This window comes from Triturus cristatus, chromosome 7 (assembly GCF_964204655.1).
Source record: "Triturus cristatus chromosome 7, aTriCri1.1, whole genome shotgun sequence".
Classification (NCBI taxonomy): Eukaryota; Metazoa; Chordata; class Amphibia; order Caudata; family Salamandridae; genus Triturus; species Triturus cristatus.
This window is the reverse complement of record NC_140590.1, coordinates 258,034,740-258,048,253: the sequence shown is the minus strand read 5'-3', so window position 1 is coordinate 258,048,253 and position 13,514 is coordinate 258,034,740.

Below are 13,514 nucleotides of genomic sequence, written 5' to 3'. Positions count from 1 at the left end.
GAAGGGAGGGCAAGGAGCTGGATGTAGATCCAGTGGCTCGTGCTCCCGAGTCGTAGATAAGTTACTAAAGAGAGTCTCTGTTCCTGAGATAGTAATTAGAAGAAATGGTCAGTCGTTTTTGAAAGGTGGAGAAGAGTCAGAGAGACTCTTACTTGATGCCCTCACACACCCAGAAGGATGTCATGCTTCATCATCAGGCGATGCTCCTCGTTGGGCTGGCGCTGCAATGCCCTACGGGTCCCCCGAAGGGTCACTTTATTGGAGATCTTTTATAGAGCTAGCCGTAAGGTGTGTGCGGGTCTCTATGCTGTGTTAAGTGGTGCTTAAAACTTTAAATTGACTAGAGGGTGTTTGTGGTAGACTAATTTATTCAGGGTGATCCCTCTGTCATAGTTAAAAGGTTATGTGCTGAGCAAGGGTAATTATGACCCTCAGCAGCTAGACAAGTGCGGCATTCTATTAAAAAGGGGGTAAGGTCGTAGGTTTTGTGCTATAGAATGGTCTCTGGAGGAGATCCTACGCACTTCTTCAGGACCGTAGGAAAGTGATAAGTAAGAGGGATTGTGCAGTGGCCTTATTGAAAGGAAAGTGCCACTGCAATGGACCCAAACAGTGGTCCTTATCTAAAACGACAAAAAAAGGGGAAGAAAGAAAAACAGATAATTCAAAATTTAATGAAGTAGTGCCATTCCAGTGCAAACTAGAGATCCCTAATTGTGGATCACAGTATCATAATATGAGAGAGAGCCACAAGTTAAGGTTGTCACATGTGGATTGGTTAGGCTAATAGTTAAATAAACATATTAATGAGTTTCGCTGAGCAAAATAAAACATGAGCGATGAATCATCTAGTCACGATCCATACTCATGGTGTACAAGTTGACATAGACTGCCCTATAAGATATCAGGATGGGGGTGGGGGAGGCTGTGGTAGAGGATGACCATGTCGTGAACATCAAGGCCATCACAGTAGTAGTGATCAATTAGCCGGTTCCCATTGATGGCAAACCTTTTAATACACACTGTGATAGTAGGGGTAGCAAGGATAGGAAGTGGAGGGAAAATGGCTGAGGGCAGCTTACCTATTCAAAGTTGGGCAGGATGCTCCATAGGTCATAGCGAGAGGGAGCTTGCAGCCACCATCTACATAACAGAAAGGTATTATTGCCGCATTTACCAGTGGACCCAGAGCGTATGTATGCGCGAGGAGGAAGTGTGTTGATACAGTTTTGTTGGACGGCACACTTCGCGCGCCCTTAACGACACCCACCTCCCTTTGGCGCCCGACAGTAACATGAAATACCGGAGCCGTCACGCCAAACAATTCCCAAGCTGGCGAGAGGTCGGGTACGTGCAAGATTCTGTGCCCTCCGACAAAACTGTGACTCTCTTTAGTAACTCAGGTAATTCTTATAACCCTCATTGACTTATGTAAGATTTCCTGTACTTTGATGTACACAATTGTATAAGGTATTGTGCCTCTGTGTGTGATGTACACTAACATAGGACTCCTGAGGCGGAAAGCCGGGAGAGCGTATTTTAAGCATTTGTAAATATTGGTGTGATTCTGTGCTTTTTAAAACCTACCTGACACTTCCTGGAACAGCGGGCTCACGCTGCAACGACCACCACTACCCTTGATCGCCATTTCCCGAGAGCGAGGTGCGTCACCAGACACGCCCCCTCGGTTGGACACGCCCCTTCCAACGCTTTGATCATTCTGCATAAATTATGTGCCTTGGTAGGAAGCGCAGCGGACGAGCGCAGCGGGCGCGACGATTGCGCGCCAAAGGCGCGCTTAAGGCAAGCCCGTCTGCGCTCGTCCGCGAGCGTCCGGGACCAGGGGCCAAGGACCCTGTGGGCTACTACACTTATACTTCTGCTGAACTACTAGCGTTGCGCCCAACCGCCACGACGTGTCCACCTGTTCCCCATAACGCGGCGAAACGTATATCTTACTTAGGCATAGGCAACCCCGCCACCCTCACAAATGCCCCTGCTCTTGAGTACTCTATGCTCACGACCACACCCTGCTCTACCTACACGTTCAGGTGTATATATCTCAATATCCGCTCCATGATTAAACACCAATCAGATATTTTTCTGCTACTCATGGATAAACAACCTGACATGCTGCTATTGACAGAGACCTGGCTCACTCCAGATTCACTACCGGACATTTTAGCTGCCCTACCTGCAGATTACTACATTCTATCAGCACTCCGCCCAAGCGGAAAAACTGGGGGAGGAGCAGCTATAATCGTCAATAAAAAATTCCAAATTAGACAGCTCCCCTCTCTGCCTCTACCTAATACTGAAAACATAGTCGCCAAAATAGATACTCCCAATGGCTCACTTGTACTGGTCCTACTATATCGCCCTCCCCAAACCATGGCCACATTCCCTTCCACTCTAGCTCAGCTACTGGCACCGTTGGTCACTAACCATCCTAAACTACTTCTGGTTGGGGATCTAAACTTCTGGTTTGACAACTTATCATTGGACCCCCAGGCTGCAGAGATGAGTGAACTTTTCTGTGATCTCAACCTGACACAACACATCCACACTGAGACTCACCAGAAGGGCCATAGCCTCGACCAAATCTGGTCTCTGAACTTGTCACTATCCGCATTAGACATAAAACCTTGCTGCTGGTCTGATCACCACAGCATAAGTTTCTCCTTCCAGTTAGATAAGACAACCCACTTCAAGCTACAAACCAGCAAAACCATTAGGAAATGGACCTCTATGGATATGCCAGCCTTTCTTAAATTTTTGGGTGACTCCCTTCCCCTTGACAGCACTAATGTGGAGGAGGCCGATGGCCGGTTCAATGAATGGCTTACCGCAGCGATTAACATCTATGCTCCTCCTACGCATCTCAGCAGCTCTAGGAGTCCGGACGCACACAAATGGTTTACACCTGAACTAAAAAAACTGAAACTGGAAGTGAGGCAAAAGGAAAGAACCTGGCGCTCCCAGTACTGCCCACTGGCCAAGGCCACATATTGCTCAGCCAGGAAGACATACCAAAAAACTCTACAAAACCATAAAACAACCTATTACTCATCCAAAATCCTAAACTCCACCAATAAGTCAAAAGAAATTTTCAGGATAGTGAACGACCTTTGCAATGACGATAGAACTTCCCCTCCGGTAGTTCCCACACAAGCGCTATGCAATTCCCTGAATGACTTTTTCCGCGATAAGATCTTAATGATTAAGCAGAACATTTCCACACTTCCAGCTTGCGCCCCAGTGGATGACATCTATCTCAATCCCTCAACTTTACATTCTTTTCCCCTTATCGATTTGAAAACTTTCTTGGCACTACTGTCCAGAGTCAAATCAGGCTCCCCTATGGATGTCTGCCCCCCCCAAATCATGAAAGAAATTGGTCGAGCTATGCCCAACAGCATGATACCCTTGCTCAACGACTCTCTCATTTCAGGGACAGTGCCTAGCAGCTTCAAGCAGGCCTTATTGATTCCCCTCACCAAGAAACCTGGTATCGACCCACTGGACCTCACGAACTATCGGCCCATATCTTTGCTGCCCTTCCTATCGAAAATGCTGGAGGCGCATGTTACCAACTGCCTCTCTAATTTCGTGGAGGAAACGGAATATCTCCAACCCAACCAAGCAGGTTTCCGGCCTGGTCACTCCACTGAGGCAGTAATATTGGCCGTCCAGAACACCTTGAGGTCCAACGCTGACAACAACCTTCATCAAGCCCTAGTACTTCTTGACTTGTCCGCTGCATTCGACACGGTTGACTATTCCATTCTGGTCAACCGTGTCGAACAGGCGGGTCTCAGAGACTCTGCCCTAGCCTGGTTGAAATCGTTCATCTCCGAACGTACTCAGTCTGTCCGCTTAGGCTCCTTTTCTGCCGCCAAAGTCAAGTCTTTCTGTGGGGTGCCCCAAGGCTCTTCATTATCCCCCTTGTTATTCAATTTGTACATGCGACCCCTTCTTTTTGCCCTGAGAATGCACAAAGTCACTGTATATAACTATGCAGATGACTTGCAGCTCGTTTTTGTTCTCAACTCCCCAAATGCGGTGGAGGACTTCCAAGCCACTATGACTCTAATCCAGAGTTGGATGTCCTCAAATCACCTTAAATTAAACCCAGGGAAAACTGAATTGATCCTGCCCGGCAAGAGCGAAATCAGTTGGAGCCCTAACTTCTGGCCGACTGATATGGGCCTCCCCCCTAAGAAATCTCTGACTGTAAAAAGTCTGGGGATAACCATCAATGAGGACCTCTCGCTAAAATCTCAAATTGGAACCGTGGTTTCTTCTGGATTTTTCCAATTGAGGAAAATTAGGAAAATCGCCCATTTCCTCACTCCCTCCGCCTTAATTCAGGTTGTCATGGCCCTAGTCCTCTCCCACATCGACTTCTCAAACAGCCTATACCTAGGCCTACCCGTAGGACAACTCAGAAGACTGCAGTACTTGCAGAATCAGGCCGCTAGGCTGATCTGCAAAGTACCCAAATGGGAATCGATTAAACCAGGCCTAGAGAGCCTGCACTGGCTACCCGTGGCTCAAAGAGCCGAATTCAAAGCCGGGTGCATCATCTTTAAGGCTCTGCAAGGCAAGGGACCTCTATTCATCAGACAGCTGATCGGAAGATATGTTCCCTCACGGAACCTAAGATCTGCCCACAAAGACCTTCTTGAAGTACCTCGCTTTAAGAAAAAACGACAAGGCGGCAGCAGCTTCCATTTCCTAGCAGCTACCCTATGGAATTCTCTGCCACTAGCCCTCAGACAGAGTAAAGACCTCCTTGCCTTCAGAAAGGCATTCAAGACTCACCTCTTCACAAAAGCTTACTTGAAATAACGCTTCCGGTAGACTCACCCTTTGTTATGTTTTTTATCTTTCCAGCGCCAAGAAGCCCTCGGGCGTACGTGCGCTTTATAAATTTTTAATAACATAACATAACATAACATAACATGTACAGCGCTGAATAGCACTATAAAAAAATAAAAATAAAGTTGGTACCATTTAAATGAATATTTGTGTAATTACTCATACAGATAAATCTTGCATTTTTACAGTGCAGGCACATCTCCTACATAGGGAGTTGAACAAAGTTAAACACCTGTCTCCAATAGTTTTTCTTCAGTGTTTTTGATGCGATAACAAGCTGTGTGCCTTTGTTTCCTTTTATTGTATTGAAGTCTAGGTGTTAGGCTCCCGGCCAGGATGATTTGTGAACAAAAAGAGATCTGATGGCCCTTTAAATCAGGCCTTTGTTTTGGGGCAAGCTGAAATCTAATATCAGAAAGTCCCCACGCCGCCTGCACTTTGCTTCCATGAACAGAATGCAGACAACATGCAGGCGCTGCTTAATGTTTCATGGTATCGGTAAACTGACACGTTCAGCATGTTTCCCTGTGTTGGCCGGATCCCTGATCCAAGCCACAACTAGCTGCCGGAACCGGGATGCAGTGCGCTCCATCTGCTTTCCAGCACTTTGGATCAGGAATTTCAGCTATGCTGATGTCCACCACCTCACTCCAACATATTTCGTCCTTGGCTCTGCTGGCCCTGTAACCGAGTGCCGCTGCAGATTGGAGGTGGCAGCCTTTCATTTACACAGTAGATGAACACTGCAGCCATGAAGGGGGACATGGGTTTTTATCCTCAGTGCTGTTGAGCCTGATTGAAAACCGACACAGAAATTATTTCAATTGGGAACTCTACACCAAACTAAAAATGTAATGCATTTTATTTGTTTATTATGGTGGTGTGTCACCCCAAATAGCGCCCTGAAGATATGCCCCTGAATACAGTGCAGGAACAGTAATATCTATAGACCGATGTCTACTACCTGCTTGATTACTTAATTTAATTGTGTGATACTAAGCAATATACTTTTGCTGTCTTATTGTCAGTGTCTTAACCCCTTCAGTGCCACGCCCTTTCCCCCTCCTGTGCCGGGCGTTGCACTAGTGGGTGGGGTTCATGACGAGATAGTCTCGTCATGGGCACAGCGCAACCGTGCTCCATGACGAGACTATCTCGTCATGGGCACTGAAGAGGTTAAAGTGTTTTTTCTTCACTCTGTGCTGCACACAAAAAACATTAAGACTGAACAGTCTGTGAGGGCAGCAGCAGGCACAAATGCAAGTGCTTGTGCAAGAAAAAAGAAACTGGGACTAGTGATGGCTTGCAACTCTCTTTCTGCTCAATAGAATAGTCCAGTGGTTCTTCACATTGTGCACTGTAGACCACTACACCTACTCAGAAGGTCCGGGATGTGAGAAGTTGGCCTAGTATATGCTGTCCACTAATTAAAGTGGGCACCTTGTACCAGTCCAAACAATCCTTATGATGTATGAGGTCAAAGATAACCTTTAGAAAGCTATCCTAGTGGTAGCTTTGGAGAGCAGCCTTCAGGCTTAATCTTGAAGGAATGTAAAGCAGCTTGTTTTACCAGAATATCACCTCCTATATTGACTAAATGAAAGGAGAACCACACAGTAGTTATATAAAATATGTATTTATTAATATAACACCCTCTAGTATCCTCTACACGAGGGTAGGACATCAAGCACACAATACAAGATCAATAGAACAGTTGTAAGTAGCACAATACACAGTGGGCTCCAGGGGGAGACCAAACCATATACTAAAATAGTGGTATAACAATCACGACTTGAGTCAAGACAAGGTCTAGAGCACGTAGAAAAACAGGGACCCCAAGGAACCACCCAAGGTGAATAGATAGGGACCCCACGGAGGAAGGGTGCAGTGTGCTAACAAGACGGCAGGCTCTGTACAATTCTATGGGGAAGTCGCGGTTGCAATTTTAAAGTTTAAGGGCCCTTCTAGGAGGACTTAGAGCAAACCCTTTGGAACTTAAAAGGTTGGAGAGCCACCCCACCCATGGATACTGTAATACCCAAGTTACCAATCGCAGAGGAGCCGGGTGCATAGGCTTGGAGTGGTGTTGGAAACCGCCGTCGGTCTCAATGGAGGGCTGTGAAGAAGTACTGCTGCCGTCAAGGTGAAAAGGGTCCAGTGGAATTCAAACCTGGATTCGGGAAGGAAGGAACCTGAAAGCAGAGGGGACAGAGTCTGGGTCACTTCAGAGAGACCAAGGGCTCAGTAGACAAATGCCCACCGATGTCGGGTGCTTCAGGTGCGAAGAAGGGATGCTTGACTCCACAGCCATGAGGACCAGGAGACGTTGACGACAACCAGGAGCCAGAGGTGAGCTGTCCCACGAAGGATGTCGAGTGCTGAGGGGTCAGTGTCCGGCCAGAGCACCAACAAGCCTTGGCAAAAGCGACCCACCCAGGAAAGTCAAGCAGGTTACGGTGTGGACCAGCAAAGTCCAGGGGACTCACCAAGTAATGGGGAGTCAGGCCACATCTGGAACAACCAGTAAAGCCCAACAGAAATCAAGATGACACTCATGAGGACCCACAGGCCGAATGACCAGGAGTTGCAAGGGGACCTCGAGCAAGACTGCAAAGTACCAGCCCACGGAGCACTCGGTGTGAGGAGGCCAGAGTTCTTTGGTACAAATACTGCTCAGGGTCAGGACTACACGGAGTCCAATGCACAAGCTCGGGAATTGTCATCAAGCATATGCAACTGCAAATGGACTCGGTGCACAGGGGTTCAGGTTATGCAGTCCCCACGAGAGATACTGGCCTCAAACTTGCTGAGAGGGCAGATCGACCTCAGAGACCTTCAAACTCCCACCTCCTGTGTTGCCGAAATCTTCAGAGTCCGCAGGAGCAGCAGACCGGTCAGTTGCGTTAAGGTGCCTGCAAATGCAGGGGAGTGACTCCTTCACTCCAAGGGAGATTCTTCAGTTGTCCTTAGTGCACCACAGGTCCTGTAAGGAGTCTGTATGGAGCAAAGGCACAGACAAGGCTTTGGACGGAGAGGGAGATGAAGTTGGGCCCAGTCAAAGTGCAGCGAAGTCCAGAGTGTCCAGACGGTCGAAGGTCAGTGGTTTCTTCTTGTAGAATCTTGTCCAAGTAAAATCTAAAGTCTTACAGACAGGTAAGCCCTTTTGTAACCACGGGAGAGTGTTGGACAGATTCGGGGGACCCTCCTAGGGGAGGGTCAGGATAGAGGGGTAGTTACCCCTATGTCCTTTGTCCAGTTTCGTGCCTGAGCAGGAGCCAACGGCTCATTGAACTGGTTTGAGCTGGACTATGCACCGGGTCACCAACTGTGCCCCCAGTGCAGACTTTCAGGCACTCTCAGAGTGCACCCACCCAGCCCCAATACACTAAATCCTGTCTGGGAGGTGGTTACACCTCCCTGTGACAGGATGCCTATTGTGCTGTCTTCCTCTGCTCGAGCTTGGCTCAGCAGCAGGAGGGCAGAAATGTGTCTCTGGTCGGCAGCATCCATTTTGTGCTGACCGGGTCGAGAAGGCTGGCACCGGAAAGACCAGTGACCCCAAGAAGCTCGCTTCAGAAGGGTGGAATCATACCTCCCACACCGGTTACCGGTGTGGATGTATGATTCCAAGGTGTTTGATACCAAACACGCTATGTTTCTATGCAGCCATTTTCGAGATAGCATTTACCGTGAGGTTATAATGCACCTTTACCTATATGTCGGGCTGAGTCACAGACAACCAGGGAGAATGGTCTCCGAAGGCTGCAGAGAGGCTCTCCTCATGCAGGGACACCCTCTCACTAAAAACCCAACACCCTACCTTCAGGATTGAGAAGGCCTGCTATAGGGGCGACTTATAAGTTTTAAGTGTAGTGACCCATAGATCAGGGGTCTCCAACCGGTCGATCGCGAGCTACTGGTAGCTCGCCGACCCTCTGGGAGTAGCTCGCGCTACTTTCTAATTATAGAGACATCATTTAAGCATTTTATTTTTTATCCCATCATTTTCTGTGCCAGCTCTAAGACCTTGCCCGCCCTCACACAAACCAGCTGCTCTGATTAGCTGAAGTGAGCTTAGCTGGGGTGTGGCGGGCCAAAGAACGTGACGTTCTTCCTGCAAGCACGCGCCACCTGCCTTTTCCAGGCAGGCACCACACTTCATATTTGCCATCTCATCCTCCTGGGAAGCTGCGCAGGACTGGTAAGTGTTCCCTCCTGATTAATAGCAGCATAGTTTGTAAAACCGGTTAAGTGCATTGTAAGACCTTTGATTTTAACATCAGCAGCCACCGCGCTTTACATCTGCCTTAAGTAAGAAAGCGCGGTGGCAGCCGATATTAAAATCCAAGGTGCTTGCAGGCACTGAGCAGCTACCGCGGTCGCAGCAGATATAAAAATCCAAAGTCCTTGCCTGCATGAACTGCTTTCACTGACTACAGCACGCTTTAAATTTGCCTTTGCGTGGTAGGCAGTGAAAGCTGGTAAGTAAATGCAAGGCCCTTTGATTTTAAGGTCGGATGCTTCCACTCTTTACATCTGCCTTCGATAATAAAGTGCGGTGGCAGCCGACCTTAAAATCCAAGATTCTGCAGGCAATGAGCTGCTACCACGGCGGAGGCCAATGTTAAAAATCAAAAGTCCTTGCCTGCCCTGAACTGCTTTCACTGACTTCAACACGCTTTAAATTTGCCTTTGTGTGGAAGTCAGTGAAAGCAATTCAGGGCAGGCAAGGACTTTGTGGCTTAGTGCATGCAAGGCCCTTTGATTCTAACATCGGCTGCCACCGTGCTTTATATTGGACTTCAGTACCAAAGCACGGTGGCAGCAGAGGTTAAAGTCCAAGGTCCTTGCAGGCACTGGGCAGGAACTGGGGTGGCAGGCAATGTTAAAATCAAAGATTCTTGTCTGCACAAACTGCTTTCACTTACTACTACAGCACGCTTTAAATTTGCCTTTGTGTGGTAGTCAATGAAAGCGGCTCAGTGCATGCAAGGCCCTTTGATTTTAACATTGGCTGCTAATGTGCTTTATTATATCTTCTTTCAATTTTAAAGCGCGGTGGCAGCCGATGATGAAATCAAAGCGCTTTACATGTACTGACCCGATCCTCCCAAAGCAGGCCCTTCACCTCTCTGTCCCATCACTCCCAGTCTCTCTGTCTCCCACACTCTTCCTTTGTGCATAGGCAGCTCTGCTTGTGTGACACAGAGCTGTGTTTTGCTGCACCACAGCTACGCAAAACAAATTGATTTGTTAAGTACTTCTACTGCTATGCATTTATTAGCGGCAGTTTACAATTTTAGTGGCTGGGCTGAGATGATGTAATTTCTTCTTGCGTGGGATTTTTCTAAGCATGGCTCATTAGTCCTTTTACCCATGCACTTTGATCCCATTGTTGTAATGTCTTTATTTAGCATGGTTCTTGAGGTGTTACTCAGAAGAATGTTGAATGAAGGACTCCATTATACTGATTTAGAAACTCATGGCCTATGTAGGAGGAAAGCAGGCTGGTGAGTGCAATAGACAACTGGAGTGTGTGAGCATGCACGAGGTGTGATCAGATTTGGCATTTGTTTTTAAGGAACAAATTAATGCTCGCTTGTCTGAGCATTTTCAGTATTTCATGATGTGTAGGAGTTTGAATTAATTTGATCTGTATATTAGATTAGTTAATGTATAAGTTTGCTTTATTTCTATTATTTCAATAATATGTAAGGTTACACAAGGGGCCTTCTGCTTCAATAATGACATTTTCAATTAAAGCAAATAGGCGCTATAATGCAGCCCTCTTTATGCATAGTCACAGAAATGTCTGAGAAATATCAGCTTTCCCCACGGTCTGAGCGGGAGATGAGAGCCCATTTGAAATACCACGAGAATAAGGCGATCTACCAGTGTGCTATTTATTTTTCATGCTCATTTTCAGAAAGTTATGTTTATATAAAATAATCCAACTATCTTTTTTTGCATGTGTTCGTATTGTTTGTAGGCGAGTCCTACTCAACAGAAGTGTGATAAGGCTGGACTAGATGAATGTATTGTATTCCTTTTTTAATGGATTGCAAAGGGTCGTTCCTGGCTAGAACCTGTTATTGATCAGACTATGGAGCTTTCTGTTTATTGAGGTATGCGCTGAGGGACATTGCCCTATGTTTCATGCTACTATATTATTACTGGAAGTCGAAGAGGACTGTGCAGTGAGTGCAAGGCTTAGTAAACAGTCTGTTGTTGAACATTGCAGAACTATGCATTTTCTGAAAATGGACTTTGCAGAGTTAAAGCATGTGTTCTAGAACTGAGTGAAGTGCTTTATAATGAAAGCAAGGCTACCACCTTTCCAAATATCGGCCATTTGTTGTTCCAATAGTCTGCAAAGGCCCGGACATGAATGAAAATCATATGTATTCATTTGTAACATAACCTTTCTAACTTTGTTTTACTTTTTTTGATAATGAAGAAAGGGGAAGCCTTCTATTGCAGCAATTTAAAAGCGCTTACTAATTGTGGCACCGGAGCACTTACCTACATGGTTAGCAAGCTATGGCATGTGTAGGGTGGGTGGTTCGAAGTGTTTTCTTTGGTTTTTGATCCTATGTTGGAAGTGCTTTCTTGTCTTGCCTGATAAACACCAAGGTGCAGTTATCGTTATCATGTTATGTGACGCATTGCATAGCAGTTTGGCGAATGAGGTGTGAGACAGATATACAGTTTACTATTTAATGATTTTCAGTCTGCTGACAGCTTTGATCAGCTCTATAGTTGTATTTTGTTCATACCACAGTATGGGCCATAAAGAAATTAAGCTTAAAGACAATTAAGCAGGGCGTGGGAGGTGTCTCCGAAAAATGCGCAAGTTGCTTGGCCTTTAGTAGCTCACGAAGATTTTCACTGACCGGAAGTAGCTCTCACTACAGAAAAGGTTGGAGACCCAAGGACTTCAACAATCTGCCTTAGGCCAGATACAGAGCGGCCTCCCAATACTGCAGTAATCGGCAGGAGTGCCAAGCTGCCAAATGATAGTACTGGGCAGAACGGATATGAAGCAAGCCAAACTACAGTTTGAGTCCCTCAAGTTATCCCGTACACAGCAGGGGGACGTTGACCAGCCTATGGCAGACCAATCTTCCAGCACATCACAGGCCCCAGAGGAAGACCTGAAATCCCCCTTGATGACCATGAAGAAAACAACACAAAAGTATCCTGTCCAACAGAAAATAACAACTGGGCATTGTTCTCTAGTCAGGAGGTCTCTTCAGATGTCACTATTACATCTGGAAGCAATTCCTTTTTGTATGGTAAACCTCACACACTCTAGTGGTTTCATGCTTCATCATCGGGTTTATCCTGGCTCCTAAAGGCCAGGGTGGGCTCAACCGTATTCCAAGGAGCGCTTTGGAGAACAAGGCCAGGGGGGTTAGAGATTAAAAATCCTCCATATACTCCTGGTATCCCTTTAATATGGAGTACCGGCAGGATATTAAAATAAAATAAATAATACGGTGTCCCAAGGATACAATGGTCCTAAGACCCTACAACCATTGGCAACATGTTTCAGCTAGTGAACGTCCTCTATGGGTCCACGGCTTTTATCAGGGCAAAACCGCAGAGATAATTCCCTCCCTGGATCCGATATACAATCGAGTTTATGAAAAGTGGAACAAAAAACTGTTACACCTTTTACGCCTAGTTGATATACTTATCCTAAATGAGGGCATTCAATCTTGGTTCATCCGACCCAATTTGGGCGGACTCCACGCATCTCACAGAGTGCAGAGAGACGGGGTAGTCCTATAGTCAGACAGTCATCAAGGATCCTGACCCCCACCTTCACCTAATCACTTCTGCTACTCCCGGCGAGGAATTGCTCCCAGATGTAATAGTGACATCTGAAGAGACCTCCTGACTAGAGAACAGTGCCCAGTTGTTATTTTCAGTTGGGCGGGATACTTTTGTGTTGTGTTCATATTTAGTTGGGAGGACGTATCCCCTCCATCCCTCTTCCAATATTGTGGAAGATCCTCTGCACCCTTCAGGCCCTTGGCCACTATTTTGTACAAGACTATGAAGCATAGCCTCACCTCAATAGAAACCAAAATGGACTCCATGTGTAGCTGCATAGACCTCATTGGTCAAAAATTAGAGAAACACGATGGCTGCATTGAGGAAGCGGAACACAGAAGTCCTAAATTGCAAGATACATCAGAGGCCAGAAATGAGCAATTAAGTCAAATGGAGCGCTTGTTAAAAGTTATAGCCACCAAGAATGAAGACCTAGAAGCACTGTCCAGACATAATAACATGCGCCTCTTTGGTGTGTCAGAAAGTGCAAACACTGGAAGGGTGGAGGACTATGTTGAGCGTATGTTGCAGACCATCTTCCGAACTGAGGTCTTTTCTCCGCAGCTGGTGGTGGAGAGGGTGCATCGCTCGCTGGGGTCCGAGCCCCCCCAGGACCATAATTGCCAGACTACTTAACTATCGTGAACGTAGTGTCGCCCTCCGCCTAGCCAGGGAAAAACGTCAGCCTATGTTTGACGGTCACGCCATCGCAATGTACCCTGATTTCACCATGGAAGTAAAGGAGGCTAGAGGGAAATTCATGCTGGTGAAAAAGAAACTCCAACAGGCGCAAA